This window comes from Lagenorhynchus albirostris, chromosome 3 (assembly GCF_949774975.1).
Source record: "Lagenorhynchus albirostris chromosome 3, mLagAlb1.1, whole genome shotgun sequence".
NCBI classification, from domain to species: Eukaryota; Metazoa; Chordata; class Mammalia; order Artiodactyla; family Delphinidae; genus Lagenorhynchus; species Lagenorhynchus albirostris.
Window position 1 is genome coordinate 72898309 of NC_083097.1, and position 25434 is coordinate 72923742.

General features: G+C 36.6%; 1 long non-coding RNA gene across 1 annotated transcript in view; it reads right to left on the reverse strand.

Moving 5' to 3' along the window:
- Nucleotides 1-3807: 3807 nt before the first annotated feature.
- The window catches only part of LOC132518148 (uncharacterized), a 31406-nt gene continuing 9779 nt past the window's right edge, over nt 3808-25434 (reverse strand). Inside the window, exon 3 of the long non-coding RNA XR_009539869.1 lies at nt 3808-4447. This is a non-coding gene — a long non-coding RNA (uncharacterized LOC132518148). The remainder of the gene's footprint in view (nt 4448-25434) is intronic.

The following is a 25434-nucleotide window of genomic DNA, read 5'->3' on the forward strand; positions in this document are numbered from 1 at the left end:
TTGATTTTTTGGATATGACACCAAAATCACAGGCAACAAAAGCAAAAATAAATAAATGGATCTACATCAGACCAAAAGCTCTGTACAGCAAAAGAAATAATCAACAGAATGAAAAAGCAACCTACAGAATGGGAGAAAATATTTGCAAATTATCTATTTGATAAGGGGTTAGTATCCAAAATATATACGGAACTCATATAATGTAGTAACAAAAAAACAAACAATCCAATTAAAAAATGGGCAAAAGATCTGAATAGATATTTTTCCAAAGAAGGTACATAAATGGCCAATAGGTACATGAAGAGGTGCTGAATATCACAAATCGTCAGGGAAATGCAAATCAAAACCCCAATGAGATATCACCTCACATCTATTAGAATGGCCATTATCAAAAAGACAAGAAATCACAAGTATTGGTGAGGATGTAAAGAAAAGGGAACACTTGTGCACTGTTGGTGGGAATGTAAATTTGTACAGCCACTATGGAAAACAGTGTGGAGGTTCCTCAGAAAATTGAAAATAGAGCTATCAACAATGATCCAGCAATTCCACTTCTGGGTATTTATCCAAAAGAAATGAAAATATGATCTCGAAGAGACATCTGCACCCCCATGTTCACTGCAACATTATTCACAATAGCCACGGTCTGGAAACAACTTATATGTTCATCAACAGATGGACAAAGAAGATTATATATATATATACACACACACACACACACACACACACACACAATGAAATATTATTCAGCTATGAGAAAGAAGGAAATCCTGCTATTTTCAACAACATGGATAGAACTTGAAGGCATTATGCTAAGTGAAATAAGCCAGAAAAAGAAAGACAAATACTAGATGATCGCACTTATATCTGGAATCTGAAAAAGCCAAGCTCACCTAAACAGAGAGTAGAATGGTGGTTGCCAGGGGCTGGGGGGGTGGGGAAAACGGGGTGATGTTAGTCAAATGTTACTACCTTCCCATTAGAAAATGAATAAATTCTAGGAATCTAATGTATAACACAATGACTCTAATTAACAATACTGTATTATACACTTGAAAATTGCTAAGAGAGATCTTAAATGTTCTCACCACAAAAAAAAGGTAATTACGTGATGTGATGGAGGTGTTAACTAATCCAATTGTGGTATTATTTTGCAATGTATAAGTGCATCAAATCATCATGTTGTACACCTTGAACCCACAAAATGTTTTATGTCAATTATATCTCAATAAAGCTGGAAAACTAAGAAAGATACCAGAGCTCGCTCACATGCTGACTCTCCCTCCCCCATGCAAGCACATATGGAGGAAAGGCCATGTGAGGACACAGTGAGAAGGGGGCTGTCTGCAAGCCAGGAAGAGAGTCCTCACCAGAAAGCAACCATGCTGGCACCCTGAACTCAAACTTCCAGCTTCCAGATCTGTCAGAAACTAAATCTCTGTTGTTTAAGCCATCCAGTTTGTAGTATGTTGTTATGGCAGCCCCAGCTCACTAATATGACTCCCCACTTTTACATGAAGAACAAAATCCAGAATTCTCAGTGTTACTAAAGGAGGCCAACATTATCCTAACTTGTCTGTGACCAGCTTCTCCTGCATTGACTTAGCACCAGGCACACTGGCCCTCTCAATGTTCCTTAAACACACCATGCCCAGTTCAGTCCCATCTCATGGGCTGTGCACTTGCTTCCCCTCTGCTTGAGTCAGCTTCCTCAGGCCCTCCAATGTCTCAGTTCCTCACTTGGTCTCCGTGTAAAATCTTCTCTTCACAAAGATCTTCTCTGACCACCTCATCTAAAACAGCAACTCCCATTTTCACTCATGCTCCATCATTTTATCCTCTCACTCTGTTCTATTCTTCTTTGTAATGCTAATCCCCACCTAAAATTGTTTATTTATCATTTTACTTGTTTTCCTAAAGTATCTCCCCCACTGGAAGATAAGCTCCATCGGGGCAAGAATGTAGCCTGTCTTGTATACTACTGTATTATAGGAATGTACATATTCCTATTGAAAATTCTAGCCTTCCAGATATTGGTTTTAAAAAGCCATGCATAGTCCAAAAAAAAAAAAAACTTTTGCACATGAAACAACAGGCAAAGTTTTAAAAACTACATGTTAAACAGAGTAATGAAAACTTTCTAGGAAAAATCAATAACATTTTAAGTCAAGCATTGTGCTAAAAATGTAACACTGCAGAGTAATGCATAGCATGACTTCATCAGAAATCCATAGAAAGGAAAAGCCCTTGGTGTACTATTTATGATAGAAACACCTAAAAAATTATGTTTAAGGGACTATTAAAAATAGGTGTAAAATGAATGAACTTACCTATGAAACAGACAGACATAGAGAACAGACTTGTGGTTGCTAAAGGGGAGGGGAGGTAGAGGAGGGGTGAATTGGGTGTTTGGGGTTAGCAGACGCAAACTATTATATATAGAATGGATAAGCAACAAGGTCCTACTGTAGAGCACAGGGAACTATATTCAATATCCTGTAATAAACCATAATGGAAAAGACTATATATATGTATATATATATGTGTGTGTGTGTGTGTGTGTGTGTATAACTGAATCAGTTTGCTGTACAGCAGAAATTAACACATTGTAAATCAACTATACTTCAATAAAACAAATTTTAAAAAGGAAAAATAGGTGTTCAAATATAGTTGCCTTGAACAATTTCTTAACCTGTGGTTATAGCTTTAACCCACTCATCTCATCCCCAAAATTTTTGTTTTTGATAATGAAGCTATAGTAAAAAAAAAAAAAAAAAAAGGAAAAAAACCCAAATAGCATGTATCTGTGATACTTTCAGGTTGAGAGTATAATTAAGATTAGCAGCTGGAGACAAAAAAAAAACCCAGCTAGAGATTTCTGTACTTTAGTAAATTCTCCTAACAGCAGTAGCACTGCCACTATGAGCAATGCTGCAAGATAGTTTGCTCACACACCCTGCTTAGCCAGGAATGGGTGGCTTGAAGCAACCAGGAAGCCAGGTTTAAATTGGCAACATCATTTTCCTGCTTTGACCCTGTGACCGAAGCATCCTCACAGAACTTGGGTCAGTGAATCAGCAGGTATTTATCCGGTGCTTACTTGGTGTCCAGAGGCTATTAACTCAGCAGGATAACACAGGCAAGGCAAAAAGTTAGAGGCAAGAAAACAAAAAGGCAAAGGAACAAAAACTGAGAATAGAAAATCATATTTCACTGAAGAAAATTTTAGTACCACTAAAAAGTAGGAGATAATTATATTCACAAATACATGAAGTAAAGAATCGGGGCTTCCCTGGTGGTGCAGTGGTTGGGAGTCCGCCTGCCGATGCAGGGGACACGGGTTCATGCCCCGGTCCAGGGGGATCCCACATGCCGCGGAGCGGCTGGTCCCGTGAGCCATGGCTGCTGGGCCTGTGCGTCCAGACCCTGTGCTCCGCAACGGGAGAGGCCACAAAAAAAGAATCATCCACAGCTATAATCTAAACGTACCTATCAAACATATGCTAAAAACATTGAATGAATATATATATATATTTTTTAAGTGTTTTGCTTGTTATTTCTATTGAGAACAATAGGAACTGCCTAGCTATTTATTTTGATGATAGAAAATTCCATACATCACCCCTCCCCCCAAACTTCTCATTCCTCTCAAAATTAAGCAGTTGTTTAAAAACATTTAAAAGTTCAAATTTGAGTACAGTCAAGCATTATCAGACAATGCCTCAAATTGTAGTGATTCCTAAATGCACTCTAATGGCAAAAAGAAGGTGGTGTCAAAAAAAAAAAAAAAAAGAAGGTGGTGTCAAGGCCTACACCAAAAAAGAATCAGTCTCTATGACAGTCTGATGTGCATATTCAGAGGGGATCTCACCTTCTGTCCCAGCTACTTTCACATCCTTGATCTTGGAACCTCCTCCTCTGGCCTTGCATCCCTATTTCTGGTCCAAGAGAGACATGTCTGCAGCAATGTCACAGCCTTGAATATTTTATTTTTATGTGTTGGTCAAGTCCTCATAACCATTTATATATAATACCATTATGGCTTAGCACCATGAGATATATCTGTAAAGTTACTGAGATCAAGTTGCTACTTTCACATCCTCTGGCCTCTTAGCAGTGACCACATCTCCTACCCCACTGAGGAGAATTGCAGCTAACAGATGTGTAAGGAGCCCATGACTCATTTCACCTTTTTTCCCATCTCAAGAGTTTGTTCCTGCACTAAAAGGTAATTCTTCTTGATTCAAAAGTAGATCCCTGGGCTTCCCTGGTGGCGCAGTGGTTGAGAGTCCGCCTGCCGATGCAGGGGACGCGGGTTCGTGCCCCGGTCCGGGAAGATCCCACATGCCGCGGAGCAGCTAGGCCCGTGAGCCATGGCCGCTGAGCCTGCGCGTCCGGAGCCTGTGCTCTGCAACAGGAGAGGCCACAACAGTGAGAGGCCCGTGTACTGCAAAAAAAAAAAAGTAGATCCCCTACTCTCTCTTGCAATATTTTGTTTCATAAATTATTTCCTCAAAAACTGTATTTTAGTATCACACTTCTTTCCCCTGTAAAACAGATTTAGTCTCACTACTATAAAAAATAGAATTAAAACACTCTTCCTCAACTTTGTACCCACTTCATAGCTGGCCACCCTGTTCCTCTACCCTTCACAGCCCAGCTCCACAAAAGAATGGTCTTCAATCTCTGTCTACATTTCTTTTTTTTTTTAATTGAAGTATAGTTGATTTATAATGCTGTGTTAGTTTAAGGTGTATAGCAAAGTGACTCAGATACATATATATATATATATATATATATTCTTTTTCAGATTCTTTTCCATTATAGGTTTTTACAAGATATTGAATATAGTAGCTCCCAGTGCTATACAGTAGGTCTTTGTTGTTTATTTATTTTATATATAGTAGTGTATATCTGTTAAGCCCAAACTCCTAATTTATCCCTCCACCCACCCCTTTCCTCTCTTGTAACCATAAATTGTTTTCTACCTCTGAATCTGTTTCTGTTTTTGCTCCACTTCTGTATATCCCAGTTCCTCCTCAATCTCCAGCTACTTTCCGTGTGGCTCAGTTTCTCATATTTTCCTGGTAAAACTCATCAAAGACTTTCCTATTTCTAAATCCCTGTGTCCTTTTAGTCTTCACCTTAATTAAATTATCTTCTGTGTTTCTGCGGTAAGAAGTGGACCAATTCCTTTTTGAAACCCTCATCTCCCTTGTCTCCAGAGACAATGTCTCTGACCACTTCTTTATCTTCTTTACTGGTGCCTGATATTTAAATGTTGGCATTTCTTTTTTATTACTCTGCAAATTTTCCTAGGAAATTGTATGTGCTGATAACTCCTAGATCTCTATATCCTTCCCTGCCTTTTATGTATCCATCCCATAATCTTCCCCACATACCCAGTTGCCTATCTCTATGAATCTCTATCCTGCAGTCTCAGATAAATCAAACTCAACATGTCCAAAGCAGAGATCATTCTATCTCTCAAAACTTAATCCTCAGTCTATTTTTCTTATTTTAACAAATGTCAGTGATATTTCTATGTCAAAAGGTTTCTTGCCATCTGTATTTTATCTATTCTGTTCCCTCTGCTGAAATTACACTTTTGTCTCACATGTCTGACTAGGAAAGCTTATTCATCTTCAAGTTTGAGAATCACTCTGTCATGAAGCATTACCAGCCTGGCCCAGTAAAACTAACCACTGCCTCCTGACCCTTAAAGAGATGTCTAGAATAGTACATGCAGCACTAAATTGTGAATGAGAAGCATATTCCAGGGAGAGGGAAAAGCACAGGGGAAAGCCTTAAGATAAGGAAGAACCACGAGAGCTCCAAGTGCCTGGAGTCAAAGGGACAGTGGCTGGAGAAACAATTGAAGAAGGCAGGGTCCTAATCAAGCAGGGTCTTATAGGTTATGGCAGAAATTTTGCATTCTATCTTAACTGCAATGGGAGGCAAAACTTTTCAGTCTCTTATCTAGTGACAAGATCCAAATTAGGTTTTAAAATGATCTCTAAGACTAAAGTATGAATAGACTTCAGGGAAGCAAGATTATTAAAGAGGCAACCAGTTAGTAAGTCATTACAATAATCCAGCTGAAAAACAATGGTCACTTAGTCTGGCATGGTGGTAGGAATGATAAAGAACAGAGTCAAGATCTCTGACAAATTCTCTCTTACAAGCAAACAAATGAGACTATGTTGCTTGACTAAACTAATAATGTTTCAGGATGTTCCATGGTCATTACTGGCTGCATCCTGTGACCATCTGGAGATCAGAATGACCAGCCAAGCCCTGTGTCTTCACACACACCAAAAAACAACTTTTACAAAATTCATTGGCATGTTCCTCAAAGTTTGCTGTGTTCTTTGAACTCTCCTGACCTTGGGAAAATGCTTTGCCCACAGAAAACTTTTCAGCCAATAGAGCTTGGACTCTTCTTAAAGGTCACATGGACTCCTGTATTAAAAATGCTATTTTGTACATTTCTATTTCCTTTTTGGCTCCATATTCTACATTTCTCTCATAGGGCAAGCAAAGCATAAAGTGAGATGCATGAAGAAAATGGGTTGTAGGGACCAAAGTACCGGGTCCAGCTCTGAATTCAAAGTTATAGGCCTAGTTGCAAAGATACTTCATTATTAAATCAGTTTTGCAACGTTCATTCCATAAATATTTATTGAGAACTGATTATGGTCTCAGATCCATGCTAGGTGTTAAGGATGACAAAGCCGTTGCCCTCCAAGGAACTCACAGACTATCAGATGGAGACTTTTTGTTAACCATTCAGCAATTTAAGCCCTACAAACACACTGATAACTCAATTTTTTAAGTATCATATAAGAAAGAGATAGAAGTATGGCTTTTTTTTTTTCTACCAGCTTTATATAATCAAAGCCAAGTGAAAAAAATAGGCTATTTTCTAATGGATTTACATATCTTGTAAATCTGGATAATCTGAATTCATATGGGTTGGCTATCTTCCCACTATCCAACCCATGTCTGCTAGTTAGTTATCAATTTTAATCTGTTTCTACAGTGGATCTAAAATGATTTTTCACATTTCCTTTATAATATAATAATGGTAAGAATAAGTAAATAGGGAAAGTTGTTGAAAATGACAGCATATCTGTATGGGAATAAATTTCCCTAAGACCACCTTTAAATATTTTTTAAAAAAACTCTCAATGAGAATATGGATCTCCAACATAAGGAAGGAAAATCATCTTATTTCATTTCATTGTTGAAAAGTGTCTGATCTCTGGGACTTTTAGGGATGACTGAGTTTGTTCTTTAAAACAAGGTTAATTAGGACTTCCCTGGTGGTCCAGTGGTTAAGAATCCTCCTGTCAATGCAGGGGACACGGGTTCTATCCCTGGTCCAGGAAGATCCCACATGATGCGGGGCAACTAAGTCGGTGCGCCACAACTACCGAGCCCACATTCTAGAGTCCACGAGCTGCAACTACTGAGCCCATGCACCAAAACTACTGAAGCCCACGCGCTCTGGGGCCCGCGTGCTGCAACTACTGAGACTGTGTGCCACAACTACTGAAGCCTGCATGCCTAGAGCCCGTGTTCTGCAACAAGAGAAGCCACCTCAATGAGAAGCCCACGCCCTGCAACGAAGAGTAGCCCGTTTGCCGCAACTAGAGAAAGCCTGACGCGCAGCGACAAAGACCCAGTTTAGTTATTTGTACTAAGTTGAGATGTGACATCTGAAACATACTTTCAGTGTTTAGTAAGCTAGGTGCAAGTGAGCAACATTTTTATGCTGGGTTTATTTGTGTATCTTCTCTATTTCTGATTTTAATGGTTGCTGTGGAATCTCAAATAGAGTAGAATTCTGAAAGTTTTTAATCATTGAAATTTCTTCATCAATCTCTGTGTTAATTATTTCATCTACTTATTCAGCAAATATTCATTATCTATCATGTGCCAGTTGGTAAAAGAACATAGCAGTGGCAATAAAGTAATGAGCAAACAGAAAAGGCCCTTGCCTGCATAAGCCTGCACATTCTAGTGGATGGAAATACGTAGTATAAGAACAGTCAGAAAACTATGTAGTGTGATAAGTGCATGGAGAAAAAATAATCCAGGAAAGGAGATACAGCATGATGATTAATAATAGAACAGTAATTACAAGAATAGGCCTAATTATCTGGAAATCACGGTGGCTTCACATACTTGAATATACATCTGTTTATTACTTATAAATATTTTTGATAGCTAGGATGTCCTATGGGTTCATATTCAAAATAACTGGTTCTATATTTTATATATAATCAATCAAATTACATATTGAAATTGAGCTATGATAACTATAAGAATGAGTCTTTCTTTGTGAATTTCCACTGTGAAACTCAACCGGAGTCAAATTATAACATCTTAGAACTTTGTCTGTTTTCATTGCTCTGAAGTGAAAGCTGACTTCTGTTGGCTCTACAAAGTGAAGAATATAATTACCTGGCCCCTGCCAATGAGTATGCATTTACTTTCCAGTGTACACCAACCTACACCCTACATTTGAAGGACTTCTGGTCCTCCACATCCGGTTTGGCTGAGGTTCTAGGGAAGACTAGTCTTGTTTCAAATCAGGATAACCTGCAGCAGACCAGAACCAAGGTGCTTGATAAGATACTCATTTAATTACATTGCACATCCCTTTTACAAACATACTAGATTCCTCAGAACTTCCCATAACTTAAAATTCCGAGTAGCTGCTTCCAAATTTTCCAAAACTAATTGATCTCACAATGCTGAAAATATTCTTCAAGTACATGACATTTTGAATATACTCCAATTCTAAATCTGACTAGTCATTCTAAACTCCAGTTCCAAATTCCATTGCCTTCCTACAACTAAAACCACATCCATGTATTCTTTTCTTTTTTCCCCCCTAAATAGTGATATGCAAGTCAGTGTTTAACAGCTGATACTCCAGGGTAATAAGACCGGATTTATAGTGTTTTCTCATTTCTGTGGTATAACTCCTCTTGCCAGGGCTGATTCGAACTGTCAGTATGATGTCACTGAATGTGGGGTTAGAAAACACCCACATTGGTTCTCAAGAGTCAGTTTGCACCAGCTCTAACACACCATGGACATAACACACCTCTTTATATCGCACTGGAAGGTACACAGAATTTGACCTGTGAAAATTTTTGTTTAACTGTTTCAGGCAGCTTTGGGGGTTGTAGTTGAGAAGGTTGGGCATAAGATGTTTGGATCTGGTATCTAGTTTATAAACCAGACAACTGCCCAAGATACAGTCTTTTTTAGTATCAATAATAATGATTATTAATGATAATTTTACATCTCAAAAGAAAGAACTAAAGATTTATTTGAATTACAAATTCCTGATCTTCAAATACCCCCAAATACATTCTTGATAAAAAAAAAAAAAAACTATTATTTTTCATTGAGAGGTAAAGGCCTTATGAAATTTTGTTCTTGGCATCCTCACACAGACATACTAGCCAGTTCACCATCAGCTGGCCAGCTCATGATTAACATAAAAAGTATTATAAACATAACAATATTTAATTACAATGATGTTGGGTTACTTTCATTGTTGAAGGAGAAAAGTGTGTTTTTCTTGAAGATAACTCAAAATGAGCTATTTTGAAATTTTATGCAGTCTCCAATAACAAGTATTTTGACAATTCCAGCAAACTGAATTTAGAAATAGCAACACTTTAAACTTTCGAAATATTACACAATACATTAAGTTCTACCTCATGCTTATAAATTACACATGAAATCACACAAACACACAATTTTTTTTTTCCACACAATTTTTTGTCACTGCACAGATATGCATGACCTTCCATTTGCAGTCTGTCTACATGCCTGGGAGAGAGTATATAGTTGACAGTGGCCTTTGCACAAGTATCACTGATAGTAACATGCAAACACAAGCAACATATACATGCAGAATGTTGCTTGTGCTGAGCTGGAAGTGAAGAAACTGTTCAGAAAGTATTTGTTAGTCAGTATCACACTTAGTAGAAATATATGAGATATTTTTATTTCAACTACTAATTACTTGAACTATGAATTGGAAGTAGACCAAAACACAGTATTTTTGTTTTCCATTACATCTTTAGACAGACATTAATTCATTTGATAATTTCCATCTATACATGTCCTACAAAATTATCTGAAAATGGAAAATTTTTTTCATTTAATTTTATTGGCCTATCACCCCTCCAAAATTTAAGTGTTTTTCTCACAAACTAGCTAAAATTTCCTGTCAAAATCACTAGCTTAAAACTCTTATTGGTCTTATCTCAAAGGAGACTGAGCTTAATACTAATACTTTTCACTTTAGAAATGTTTGCTCCAGTGATTCTAGAATTTTTATTCCTATTTACACATGTACACACTCGTGATGTGTGATGAGTTAGAACTGAAGTGCAGATTGTTTTTAACTACAAATTCAAAGCATTTTATAACACTTGTTGGAAACAGCATTTATTTCAGAACCTATTACTAGAGCCTTCCCCCAGATTTTATGGATATATTATGAAATCTCCTTTGAATGCTTTTCTCCTTTTACCTTCTTAAATGTTGATGTTTTGAGGGTTCCCCCTTCTTACATTATATTTTTTCTTGTGTGATGTCAAGTAGAATTCTTCTTACCTTGTTTGCCATATGTGTCTTACTTACACTTGGCCTTTTGTATTTTCATGGAAATTACAGACTCAGCTTATTAAGTCATATGCACACGCTAGAATTGGAATGGAAGATGGAAAAGTGTACTGGGAAGGAGAATGGGAAGAGAGATTGGGAGGTTTTGTGGGGCATGTAAAGTACAGTGGTCGAGAGATCTACACCTACAAACTTGGGCTACTCTGCTAACTTGTGTCAGGCAAAAGGAAGAAAAACAAAAAATAAATGCTCTTTTTTCCCTCTAATAATCCAACTCCTCTATAGATAAAATTGTTTCCCTACAAGTAGCTAACTCCACCACTATGCCTCCAAAGATTGTGATGCTCTTCCCCACCATTTGAGGTCATTGAGAAAGAGATTAACATTAGAGTTAATGGAAAAGTCCATGCTTAGCACCATAAAATCTCAAGGCTGTGTGATAGAAGAATGCAGTTGAATAACATCGGCTGGAAAAAAGGACCAATATGCTTTGCTTTTTAATTCTTTCTGATAAGACATTAGACTCATAAATGACCAGATTTCCAGAGATTTTCATTTTAGGGACTGTCAATCAGGAACAGAATTGAGGATCTAAACGTGTGCATGTCTGGACTCCAAGACTGCTAAAAATGTTCCAGCTGCCAGAGGGAGTGAATATTTTGTCAGCATGCAGCTGAGGGGTAAATGAAGACAGCCAGGCTGGGTACACTGTCACAGTTGCCTCTGTATGTTCAGCTCACGTCATAGATTTCCTTCCCCCACCAGTCGCCTCCGTCTTTCCCTCCTTTATGCTTAATAATACTCGTATACTTAAATTTAAATATGTTATTTGTATATTTGTGTATGCATTTAGATGTGTTTTTTTATCTCTTTTTGAGATAAAGCTGGTTAAGGTTAGAGATCATCTTTCTTCCCTTATAACTCATGTGATCTGATTCACAGTAATATGAACCATGGAACAGGGCTGTGATATAGACCAGGAAGTTTGTTAATTTCCTCAGCTCTTGGGTGGGGCGGGGCAGTGCATGGCAGACTGTGATCTACTAATTCTAAAGAGTCTAGAACTTCAGATTTAATGGTTTAGTACAAGAGATAGGATCCATTCAATATAGAAATTCTTTTATGAGACACTCCTCCGACAATTAAAATTTGTTCCCCTCAATAAGACAACTAAGAAAAAAGAAAATAATAAAGAAACTTGCCTCTCTTAACCTGCTGTATAAAATTAATAAATAAATAAAAAAATAAATTAAAAAAAATTTTTAAAGCACACTTATTACAAAAATAAATATTAATGGGACAAATGAAAGATAGCAATGATTACCAATGTTATCTTTATGTGGTAAGTCTATGGATAAATTTTTTATTCTAGTTTTTCTAGGCTGTCCAAATTTCTATAATTAGCACTCATTACTATTACCTAAGTAAAAAGTCATTATTAAAACACTCCACAAGGAAAAAAAAGAAAGAAAGAAACTTGACTCTCTTGATCTTAACTCTGGATGAGGGTGGGAATTTTTCCTTGACAATATTTAACCTCAAGCTAGCCCTCAACCTGAGTTTAGGTCAAACTTTATACTCAGTGTCACTCAAAATGCCCAACCTAAAAATTTACATCAAAGTGGTCCTAGGCTGACAATGTTCCCAGGTAGCACTGATAGAAGAAAATGTAGGGGGTTCAAATCCAGGTCTCAAAGAGTACTTACAGATACATTTCCAAGTAACGGGAGTACAAAATGAAAAATCTCAAAACATATAACACAAGAGGCCACTCTGAACAGGAGAAACAAGAAGAAGAAAACAAAATGGCATCACCACAGCAGAATCAAAACTGCAAAGGCTGAAGATGCTGATATTATAGGCTATAGAATATAAGATAATAAGCATGTTTAATGTATTTGAAGTAATTATTTTTAGAATAACTAAATAGATTCTAGAAATTATATAATAATTAAAATAGAAGCTCCACATTCAGTTTAAAGCAGTTTATAGACAGAGCTGAAGGGTGAATTAGTGGGCTCGCTTGTTACTTTAAAGAAATTGCCCAGAATTGTGCACAGCTTTGTGTACATTAAAACTGTTAGTAGAAGATAATTTTTAAAGACGTAAATGAGAATATTCTAGGATTGAGAAAAGATACAAATCTTCACATTCAGGAACATAAGGAACCCCAAGCAAGACAAATGAAATCTACACCTAAACTTGTATTTAAATTGCAGAACACCAAGAACAAAAAAAAAAAAAAAAGGGGGGGGGGAGTCTAAATAGGACTCAGAAAACTAGATGAATTTAGCAGAACTCAAGAAGCTTCCTACTCTAAAATGACAGTAGAGAAAGTAAAAAGAGCAACCCAGTATATACCCCAAACTCACTGATATCTCAGCATTGCTAGTATCTGATCATTTTGGAAGTGGGAGTAAAGTTAGGCCTAAAAAAGGAGGACCTAACTACCCAGAGCCTTGCAGCTCTTTGTAGCCAGGGGGTTGTTGTTTTCCTACCCCAGCAGAACACTGGAGGTTTATCCCCTGGAAAGGATAGAACAGAGTGTTTCTAGACTGGAGGGCTCGGGGCACAGCTGAGGACAGAACTGGCTACCACCCTGAAAACAGAGGGATTAAATGAAATGTTTACAAACTGGCTATTGAGATACCACCATCCCCCACCATCCTCCTGACTCTGAAACGTTAGCAGTCAGGTTTTACAGGCAAGGGAGGAGAAAGGAAGAATCTCTTCTGGGGAATCTTCCAGCTCTCATAAAAACACTGATAGGCAAGATGTCAGAGATTCCCCAATAAAATTGTTTAGCCAAAACATCTTAAAATAAGCTCACAGTCAATAAGTCCAAGACATGAATATGGAACTCTGAACACATTTTTAATGCCCCATTCTTAGGACAAGGATCACTATAAGATACTAAAGAATGTGAGAAAGAGTCACCAAAACAAAGAAACAGAAAACATTTCCAAGAAAATAGAGACCACACAAAGAGGAGAAAAATATTTTTCAAGTTATTTATATATTCAGAGAAATAAATAAGATAGTGTAGCCATAAAAGCATCTGAGACTTTAGTGAAAGAACAGATGAGGAAAAGGCACTGTATAAGAAAAATCACCCCATTTTTCCCTTCTGTGTCTCTCCTTTACTACTCACATAGAACACTTCACTTCTGACATTCTGGTCACCAAATGCATGGAGGTTTTTCCCCACATCAAGCAATTCTCCATGACTTCAACTGGGTGTCCTACTTTTTAAATTAATTCTACCTGGAGATAGTGTCAGATGCCACATGTTAAAGGCTCAGTCCCACAAGACTGCTCCCACCCCACTTCAGATGCCAATCACAAGTAGTAGGTTCCCAGGTTACCCACAACTTCTGTCCAGTTTGTCTACAAATTGAAGGTTCCCATGACCCCCTCTTCAGGCTTGATCATTTCACTAGAGCAGCTCACTGAACTCAGGGGAACACTAACTTATGTTTACCAGTTTATGAAAGGATATGATAAAGGATACAGATGAACAGCCATACGAAGAGATACACAGGGTGAGGTCTGGGAGCGTCCGAGAGCAGGAGCTTCTGTTCCCATGGAGTTTGGGGTACATTACCCTCCTGGTGTGAATGTGTTCACCAACGTAGAAGTTCTCTGAACCCCTTACTACTGGGATTTTTATGGAGGCTTCTTTACGTAGGCATGATCAATTATTAACTCCATTTTCAGCCTCTTTGCCCTCTCTAGGGAAGTGGGGGACAGGGCTGAAAACTCTAAAGCTTCTAATCATGGCTTTGTCTTTCCTAGAGTCACCTCATTAGAACAAGAGATGCTCCTAGTGCTCTTATCACGTAGGAAATTACAAGGGTTTTAGGAGCTCTGTGCCAGGAACCAGGGGCAGAGACCAATACATATATTTTTCTATTATCTCATAGGAGCCATTGGAAATTATAAACATGATAGAAAGAAATTAGAAGGGCTTAAAGATAGAATTAAGAAAATGTCCCAGAAAGTACAGCAAAAAGGCAAAGAGATAAAAAAAAAAATGAGAGAAAATGTTTAAAAAGTTAGGACACCAGCCCATCGCATCCAAAATTTAAATTAAGAGCAGGGAACACAGGTAATCGTCAAAAAAGTAATCTAATAACATTTCATGGAGCAGAAGTTCATGAATTTCCAGAGTGGAAGGGTTCAAAGAGTGCTCAGCACATGGATAAAAATAAACCCACACTGAGACATTGTTGTGAAATTTCAAAACACTGCAGACAAAGAGCTTCCACAGAGAGCAAAAAGCAGGTTACATACAAAGGATAAAGAATCAGAATGGCATCAGGTGTCTGAACAGCAACACTGGAAGCCAGAAGGCAATGGAACAGTGCCTTCAAAATCCTGAGGTAAAATTCTTTCCAACCTAGAATTCTATACTCTGTCAAACTATCAGCATTGGAGAGGGAAACACAGGGGTTTCTAAGATAGGAGTAATGTTTTATCTTTTAAACTTGCTGGAGAGTACATGAGTAGTCATTTCATTACTCTTTAAGTCAGTTTAAATATACTATTTAAACTGTCTAATCTAGCACATAGTTTAAAAGAATAATTTTTAAAAATGAACAAGTAATGTTAATGTTAAAACAAAATGTTAGGCAAAATTTAAGAACTTGATGGAGTTGAATGATGGGTATGTGTATGTGTGTTATGGTATTCTCTGTACTTTTTGTATACTTAATAGATATTATGATAAAATATTAAAAAATTTTTTTTCAAAGAATAAAGGTTTGGAGGGGAGATGGTGTGGAGAAAGAGTGAGAGAATGAGTGACAGCACACCAAAAGAACGTTCTCTCTGTCCCGAATTATAAAAAGACTCTTCTTCATGGTGGGCTCTGATCCTTACTACCTTATCTTTACCATTTTTATAGGTGTAATCCTAAGCAGTGGACTCAATGAGTAGTCTATTCCACTTACAAACCACAACATGACCTCTTCTATCAACTTATTGACTCTTGGCTTTTTGCATATGCCATTCAAAATTCATGTTGGAGTCTTTCTTCTTCCCGTATTCTACACTAGAAATAGGCAGGCTGTCATGATCCATGCAATGCTGTCATTATGTTCGTACAGTTTTTACCTTGTGTAGACTAGCTGGGTTCTAACCACTTAGTCATAAATTTCTTAGTAGTGTCTATCCTCTTTTTCAGTATCCTCATCAGTATACTGGGAATAATAACAGTGTCTGACTTGTAGGGGTTTTGTGAGGATTAATGTTAGCTATTGTTATTATCACTATTTGCAAATGGCAGAGTTGTATTGTCATAAACTAAAAGTGGTCATCATAGTTCTCTAACATTGTTAAATAAATGCATAATGAGTATTTTGACTTGTAAGCTTAGATGTAAACATAGTCATATTGCAGAGAGACAATAAAATAATACTAAGACAAATATAAATATGACAACACTAAAGATTGGTATACATCAGTACTAAAAGGGTCTCTCTGAACTACGGCACTGTTCATTACTTTTGAAATAATTTTGTTAGCATGGAATTTTGGGGTTTTTCCCCAATCAATACTCTTTACTTCTTACAGTGCAAGGTAGTTGAAGGACAGCTAAGGACTTTTGGTTTGCTAAAAAAATATATTACCAAAAAAGAGGGGATAAATGAAGATGGCCTTACCTCCTTGGAAACCAAAATTGCAATTATTTCTACCAAACAGGAATTGTTTGGCTGAAGTCTTACAGAGCAGTAGGATAGCCTAAATACTAAATTTCCTATAGCCAACGGTTGCCTCATAACAGGTTGTGTAGGTCACAATACTCATCAAAAATAATATTAAATACAACATTTAAAAGATCAAGCAGGGGCTTCCCTGGTGGCGCAGTGGTTGAGAGTCCACCTGCCGATGAAGGGGACACGGGTTCGTGCCCCGGTCTGGGAAGATCCCACGTGCCGCAGAGCGGCTGGGCCCGTGAGCCATGGCCACTGAGCCTGCGCGTCCGGAGCCTGTGCTCTGCAACAAGAGAGGCCACAACAGTGAAAGGCTCGTGTACCGCAAAAAAAATAAAAAAAGAAAAAAAAAAAAAGATCAAGTAAACTGCATATAAACATGTTGGTAGTACTAAAATTTGTCATAAATTCATATTGTCTTAATTTTAAATTATATAGCAATTTCTGCTCTTTGACTATTAGTACAATATTCCTGAATAAACTCTAAAATTATAATGCTGTTTAAACTCAAAAACTTATATAATACTTCCTTAACCTGAAGGCATCAATTATAGAGAGCTTAACATTAGTGAATTTTGGTGGTAAATCTGGAATAATTTGGTTATGATCCTGATTACATCAGAGGAAAATATTAAATGAACTCTTGTCCTTTCTGGCCTGTGCAATCCTAAGACTTTTTTGAGTTTGAGTTATACTATAGTTATAGATGCAAATACAAAATGCATTAAAAATTTTCCAAGCCTATTATCTTTTTTTTGTCTGACCAGACTCTGCTCATTCTCAATCCATGAGGCTCAGATAAAACTGACATCACCACTGGCTAAAGTGTTGACTCAAGAAAACAAAAAGAATAGCACATCCTCTTGGGCAAGAGATTGCTTCCCTCACTGGAGCTACTGAGAAAAAAACCTCCCTTTATCTGCTGAGGTTTCTAAACCATTAGCATATAAGTCTGGAGCTACTTAGAGTATGTTTGCTGGGATTGCCTGCCTGAGAACGAAGGTAACTCAGAAGAAAACAGAGCAGATCAAAGTAGTGACATCGTTTCTTAATGACAATGTCTGAATCTCTGTATCTGAAGTAGGTCAAACCACAAACTTCCCAATTTCACAAATGAAGAAACAAGACAAAGGCCGACTCTAAGGAAAACAAAAAAATTATGCAGGAAAGAAGAAAAGAAATTATAAAATGCTACAGGGATCAGCTGTGAATAGCTTGTACATAGTCATAATAATGTAAATATTGAATATTGATTTAACCAAAATTGCAATATAATTATATTAGATGGATTTGAGGATGAGAAGAGAGAGACAGATGAAGCAGGTAATGGTGAAATAACACTAAATCTACATCTATCACGTTAGGGAGTCAATAGATAATACCTAAAGCTGCAAAATCAAGAAGCAGCAATATAAGCACATTATACTGGAATATGGCAAAAAATTACCATCCCCCCCAAAAACACCACTGGAAGATTTAGTAATCTTTGTTGTGCGTACTTGGTAATCCCTTTTAATGGGGGGATTCAAATCTTTCATTTCTGCAAAATGTTCTTGATTTACTTATTTGATTATTTTCTTCTAGCCATTTTCTCTTCTGTTTCTTAAATTTCTGTTACTCAGATATTGGACCTCCTGGATGGTCTGTAGTCCTCTGATTTCAAAATCATTTCTTCCTTCTTATCCTCTCATTGTCTTTTTCCTCCACTTTCAGAGAGATGTCCTCAACTTATCTCTTTATATTTCAGCCCTTTTATTATTTTTGTTTTAAATTTCTACCCTCATAATTTGAATTTTTAGGAGCTCTTTATTTGTTCTCCTTAGAGATGAGATAGATGATAGATAGATAGGAAGGTAAATAAATAGTTAGATAGATGATAGATAGGTAGTCAGTCACCCTGTTCTAATTTATGGCTACCATACTACCTCTTGTCGATCTGGGATACGAAAGACAGTATTTTCGTTTTCTTCCCTTGCCTATGTTCATCTCTTCAATGCTGCTTTTATCTGATTGTTTCCATCTTTGTCTTTCACACAGAGGCTCCCCTCAAATATTGAGTGACCTCTGGTTTTCTAAGAGTGGGGGGACTAGAAAGCTGATAGGAAGCTCTGAGCACTTCTGGGTGCAGTATGCTGAGGGGGGCTTTGCTTTTGGTGGGTGATTTTGGTGGCTCATGTCATTGAGGAACCCTGATGTCAGGATCCTAGGGCTGATCAGATTCCCCAGAGGTGACTTTTCCATTCCTAGGCCTAGGAAGTAGTGGGTGGAAGCGAGCACTTTAGGAGCCAAGTGTGAGAAGGCAAGATGGTTGTTCTTAGAATTCCATATGTTAAAGTTCACTTAATTCTACTTTTTAGCAAGGTACCAGTAACTTCGATTTTGCCTAGTGTCCTTCTTTTCAAAACTCCTCTTTAGAATAAACCTGTGATCTTCTGTACTAATTAGGAATGCTCAAGTGGTCCATTTTACAGATAGGGAGAGAGCTCTGTGGGGGGAAGTGTCCAACTGCATCCCACTGACATTCAACCCATTCTCCTGTTTATAGCCTCACATTTAACACAGTTCAAAATCACCTAGTGCCAATAATTTTGAGCCCTCAGAAAATCTGAAATGTAAATTAATTTGCTTCTTGACTTTCCCCACAGTTGCTTTCTAAACTTTTAATAGGCAGTTACCACTTCTGAGTTTGCTTCTCAGTTTCTAGAATTTTCTTGTATTGACTCCTCTTCCATCCTCTTTGTCTTTATGTGTTTGTTCTTTTTAAATCACTCTCTATCATTTTGATGATATTATAGAAAGGAAGCAAACACAAGTACATATATTTGGTCCATTATCTAGAAGTCTAATCTCAATTTTTCATCATTTTAGCTCTTATAGCAAGCACCCTAAAACTATAGATATTAGGTTTCTATAAAATATCTGAAGATAGATATCTTTTAAATGGTTTAGATTGAGCAGATTTAGGCAAATCATGGAAACTCCTATTTGGCCACCAAAATTTTATTGAGTATTATTAGCTTTTATAGCAGTTTATGAATTTCCTAAATTGACTCAGAAAAAGTTCCCCTCTCATTTTCTAGGTCCTAAAACTGATTTATTCTTTTTTTTTAATTAATTAATTAATTTTATGGCTGTGTTGGGTCTTTGTTTCTGTGTGAGGGCTTTCTCTAGTTGTGGCAAGCGGGGGCCACTCTTCATCGCGATGTGCAGGCCTCTCACTATCGTGGCCTCTCTTGTTGCGGAGCACAAGCTCCAGACGCACAGGCTCAGTAATTGTGGCTCACGGGCCCAGTTGCTCCGCGGCATGTGGGATCTTCCCAGACCAGGGCTCGAACCTGTGTCCCCTGCATTGGCAGGCAGGTTCTCAGCCACTGCGCCACCAGGGAAGCCCTAAAACTGATTTATTCTATACATAATTTCCTCCATATTTTGAATTCAATAGGAGATTGTTTCACTAACATAAGAGAATATTTTCAAATCTGTTTTCACCAAAATATCTGTGTGTGTATATATATATACTTAAACATATATATAATTTTTTATGGCATATAAACAATGAGCAAGCTCTAAAAACTGTTATCCCTTCAGTCCTCATTCAATTTTTAATGATAAAAGTAATATTAGTCTATTTAGTTTGACAATAACATATTCAAAAGTGCAGTTTTCAGGTACATCTTAGTATAAATTCAACTTTATAGAATTTATGGGATTATCTCTGCTAGATGGTAAGCATCTGGACATCAAATATAGGTTAATGTTTGTGTTTCTTTCCATGTCTAGCACAGTGAATTGTACCTCGAACTTGGACAATAAATGATTATTGAAGTGCAATTGATATTCAGCATAATGATCATGAGTCAGGATTACATATAAGAAATCTAACAGATTAAACCTTTACCAGTCTCTAGGTAATTTTTACCAAAAGTTTGGAACCAAAAAATGATTATTTTTTTTCCTTCTAAAGAACAAGAGGAAGCATTTTGGACTATGTAGGGATTAGGAGAGATGATTGCGCAGAATGTCCAATAAGATTGTATAGTTAGTCAAATTTTATTTTTAAGCTGTTTTCCTAAAACTTAAAAGCTTTCCTCTTTGATGTTTTGGGAATCTCTTTGTTAGTGACATTGGAGTCCTTGGTGTACAATTGCACATTGTCTCATGTGTTCCTGGTCAGCATCGGGTAGCAGAACCAATATTACTCAATGTTTTTTTCTTTCTAAGGGTGAAGAAGTTCACATAAGCCACCTGGCTGGTCAAGGCTTCTTCCACACTGAGATATTTCAAACAGGTATGTGGAATCTTTACTCACTGAATAAAATAAGAACCTTGTTTGAAGCAAAAGTTTTCAATATTGTTTATTTATTCCATGGTATTGTCTGAAGGAGTCCTGTGATTCTGACAAAATTTGGTTCTCTAAAGAAGGGCATCAAGAAGCACCTAAAGCTTTTATCTACCAATCTGAAGCAAAATCGTCACTAAGAACTAACTAGATTATAAATCCTTTGAGGGCAAAAACAATTTCATTTTATCTCTCATAATTCTTCATCACTCTAAACCACTGATGGACATAAAATAGATGTTCAATGCCCTTGTTGGCTGAATAAGCAGTTTCCAAAAGGGCTTATCTTTTCCAATTTTAAATGGATTTTATTGAAATTTACTACCTGGGCAATGTTAATTTGTTACTTCATTGAGGAAGAGCTATAATTCACATTTCTACTGGTTAGTAAGTTTTCCAAAGTTGTTTAGCAAAATGAATTTGATGTTAAATCAGCACAAAGGTTAGAAAAGTCACTAAGAAACTTTTCTTATTATTTTATTTATTCTGCCTATTCTGATATTCCAGAATTACATGAATCCCAATTTTGCTTGTTCTTAGAAGCCTGCATTTTATTTGGAAAAGGAGATCCTTCCCACTAACAATTTATTCCACTCTCAATATACACCAGTATAGAATGTGCATTTGTAATCTCTCCATCAGCAGATTCAGCAAACATCTTTGCCAAAAGAACAGCCCAGAAACAGAGATATTTGGGGCTCACTGATCTGTAAATCTAAAATTAGTGAATCATGTTCTGGTACTCATTCTACTGTTTGTGTGATTTTTAGCTTGTTGTACCACATTTAAATAATTATACCTCTGTCTGTAACATAGAAATACTACCTCCTGAATAGTTTCAAGGAATAACCAAGAAAATCCATTTTAATACTAAAATATATGTCTGTGTATTGATGTAATGAGTCATGATTGATTACAGAAAAAAATGATCAAGTATCAAATTGTATGTGGCACATTATTAGGTAATATAAAGAAGGTTAAAATTTCAGCCTTAGGGACTTCCCTGGCGGTCCATTGGTTAAGACTGTGCTCCCACTGCAGGATGCGCAGTTTCAATCCCTGCTTGAGGAACTAAGATCCCGCATGCTGCGTGGCGTGGCCAAGAAAAAAAAAAAATTCAGCCCTGGAAAGAAATGTTCTCCTTTAATTTTCCCCAAAATTAGGTAAAAAGCTTTCTTTATAAAATTTTAAACTATATAGTCTTCACAATTTAATAAAATATGTTTATATCATATAAAGTAAACAATAAGAGTCTTGCTAGCCATCTTTGCTTTGATAAACAAGGCTCTGAGAATTACTTAACCTAGTTATCCTTAATCTTTCCAAATATACACAGCTCTTGTGTTTAAGAGTGACAAGTTACAATTATGGCCTAATTACTGGTGCTTGCTCTAAACATATGCAAAATATTTACAATGGAATAAAGGAATCCACACATCCCAATTGCTTTGGTACAGATAAATTCTACAGCCCTCTCTTTTTTAATTTTTAATTTTAGGGGAAATGCATGCTCAGCATCAAAGAAGTAAAAATTACAGTTCTCAACCCTGCTTTGTTTAAATGTGTTTGCAAATGTTCTTTCTGTGTGGATTTCTAAACATCCCCCTCACTCCACTACCGGCAACACACACATATTTGGACATATTTTGCCATTGCAAAATAAATCTACACAATTGTAGTAGCATTAGATGTTTTAAAATACTTAGGGTTACTGATACAGATCATAGTTTTCCTAGAAATTGGTTTGTCCAAGTTCTTTGTACTTCACTGAGCTGTCATTTTGTGGATCTTACTAAATGAGCTAACATGTAGAATCTTCTCATAGTCATCTATTGAAGTTTCAGGACATATGTCATGGGTATTAAAGATATTGATATTTGATATCCTTCATTAAAATTGGCAGAAATGATAGGCAGCCCTGAGCAGGAGTCAGCAATTGATCAAAGAGTATAACTGAGCTAGAATTCGAATCAGTAGACTCTGATCCTAGTCTCTGACTCATTAGATTTGGCCATATATTTATCTCATTTTTAAATTTATAACCTATAGAATAGTAGGACTTATAGTTGTTCTTCTCATATTTTGTAGGATTGCTATGATTCTCATTTTACTCTATTATTAGTTATTTTCCAAACTTTAAAGTATTTTTATATGCTCAGAACTCTAAAGCATTCATAAATCGACATACAACCTGTATATTACATTTTTTCATAACATTGAATTTACTTTAGGCAGACACCATGAGCCATTTAGACTGAAAATATTTGGGGTGATTAAAATGGTTTGGATTCACCAGTGACCATGAGTTTCAACTTAGTTTCTTACAGTTTTTAAGCATACCAACTGTGTGGGTTTTTTCTCCCTTTTTCTTCTTTAAACAGATTTTTTTCCCTATACTTAGAGAAAGTATAGGTTTGGAATTAAATTGATCTGAGTTTGGCTCCTCTTTACAGACTACTTCCAATCCATTGGGTATATTGTCGGCTCTGCCTTCAGAATATGTCCAGAACCCCACTACTTCTCTTCAGCTTCACTGCTACCATACTGGTCCAGTCTTTCATCTGGGCAATTGTAATAACCTCCTAACTGGTCTACCTACATCAACCCTTGCCTCCTATAATTTATTTCCCATATCAGGGTGATCCTGCTAAAATACAAGACACATTGTATCTTTTTAATGTTCAAAATCCTAAAATGACTTCCTATTTCATTCATTCCAAAGTTCATTTGCCTAAAAGCCCTTCATGAGCTGGGCTTCCTACCTTTCTGACCTCATTTCCTGTTCTCCTCTCTCACTCCACTGCAGCCCCCTTGGCCTCCCTGATATTCCTCAAACACACCAAGCTCTTTTGTACATGCTGTTTTCTTTGCCATCTGAATGCTGTTCCCGGAGATATTTTCATGGTATTCTCCTTCACTTCCTCCAGGTCTTCACTCAAATGTCTAGAAAGCATTTTTTTTTACCATCTTCTGCAAATAACAATGTATCATCTAGGCCTTTTTTACATCTCTCTATAGCACTTATTCTCAATGAATATATTATATATTTATTTATTAGTTTATAATCTGATTTTCTCCATTAGAATGTAAGTTCCATAGGCCAAGGACCATGTGATAACTTCAGTAGATGCCCAAAAGGCATTTGACAAAATTCAATATCCACTTATAGTAAAACTCCCAGCAAATAGAAAAGAAAGGAGTATCCTCAGTCTAATGAAGGGCAACTATAAAAAACCTACAGGTAACATCATACTTCATATTGAAATACTGAGTATTTCCCCACAAAGACTAGGAAAAATGCAAGGATGTCTGCTTTCACCACATATATTCAACCTTGACTAGAGGGCCTAGCCTTTGCAATAAGGCAAGGAAAAGAAGTAAAAGACAAGATTGGGAAGGAAGAAGTAACGCTGTACTTACTCACAAATAACATGATTATAGAAATAGAAAATTAAAAGGAATCCACAAATAAACTACTGTGACAAGTGAATTTAGCAAAGTTATAAAATACAAGGTCAATATAAAAAAGCAATTGCATTTCTACATGCTAGTCATTATCCTCTGGAAGTGAAATTAAAGAAAAATTATATTCACAACAGCACAGAAAAACATGAAATACTTAGGGATAAAATTAACAAAATATGTGTAATACCTGTACATTAAAAATTTCAAGATACTAATGAAAGAAGTTTTAAAAGACTTAGATAAATAGAAAGATATACTGGATTCATAGATTAGTAGACTCAGTATTGTTAAGATGGAAATTCTCCTCAAATTAATTAATGCAATCTTAATCAATAGCTCAGCAGGCTTTTTGTAGAAATTTAAAGTCAATTTTTAAGTTTACATGAGGTTGCAAACAACCTAGAAAACACTTTTGTTAAAGAAGCATAAAATTTCAAGACTTCTATTGACTGATCTCAACATTTACTATAAAGCTAGAGTAGTTCAGGCAGTCTGTTACTGGAATCAGTATATATAATTCCATGATTCTATTCCATACACATATATTTCAATATAATCAACAGTAAATTTTAAAAAATTGGCTCAAACGATATTGTCGATTGATTTTCAACAAAGTTTATCTTTTAATCAAATACTACTTGAAATGAACCTCAACACGTACTTTATACCGTAAACAAAAATATAACTGGAGGGCTTCCCTGGTGGTGCAGTGGTTGAAGGTCCGCCTGCCGATGCGGGGGACGCGGGGTTCGTGCCCCGGTCCGGGAAGATCCCACATGGCGCGGAGCAGCTAGACCAGTGAGCCATGGCTGCTGGGCCTGCACGTCCGGAGCCTGTGCTCCGCAGCGGGAGAGGCCACAACAGTGAGAGGCCTGCATACCGCAAAATAAATAAATAAATAAATAAATAAATAAATAAATAAATAAATAACTGGATATTTATCAGAGACTTAAATCTAAGAGCTAAAATCATAAAACTTCTTGAGTAAAGCATAAATGTTCATGGCAAACTTGGGATAGGCAATGCTTTCTTAGGGCATAAAGCATACAAGTCATAAAAGAATGAAATTGATAAATTGGACTTTCTCAAAATTAAAAACTTTTGCTCCTTAAAAGACACCATTAAAAAAATGAAATGACAAGCCAAAAGGTAGGAAAAATATCTGTAATACATATATCTGATAAAGGACTGGTTTTCCGAATATATGACGAGTTTTCACAACTCAGTAAGAAAATAACAATCCAAAACAATATCGGCAAA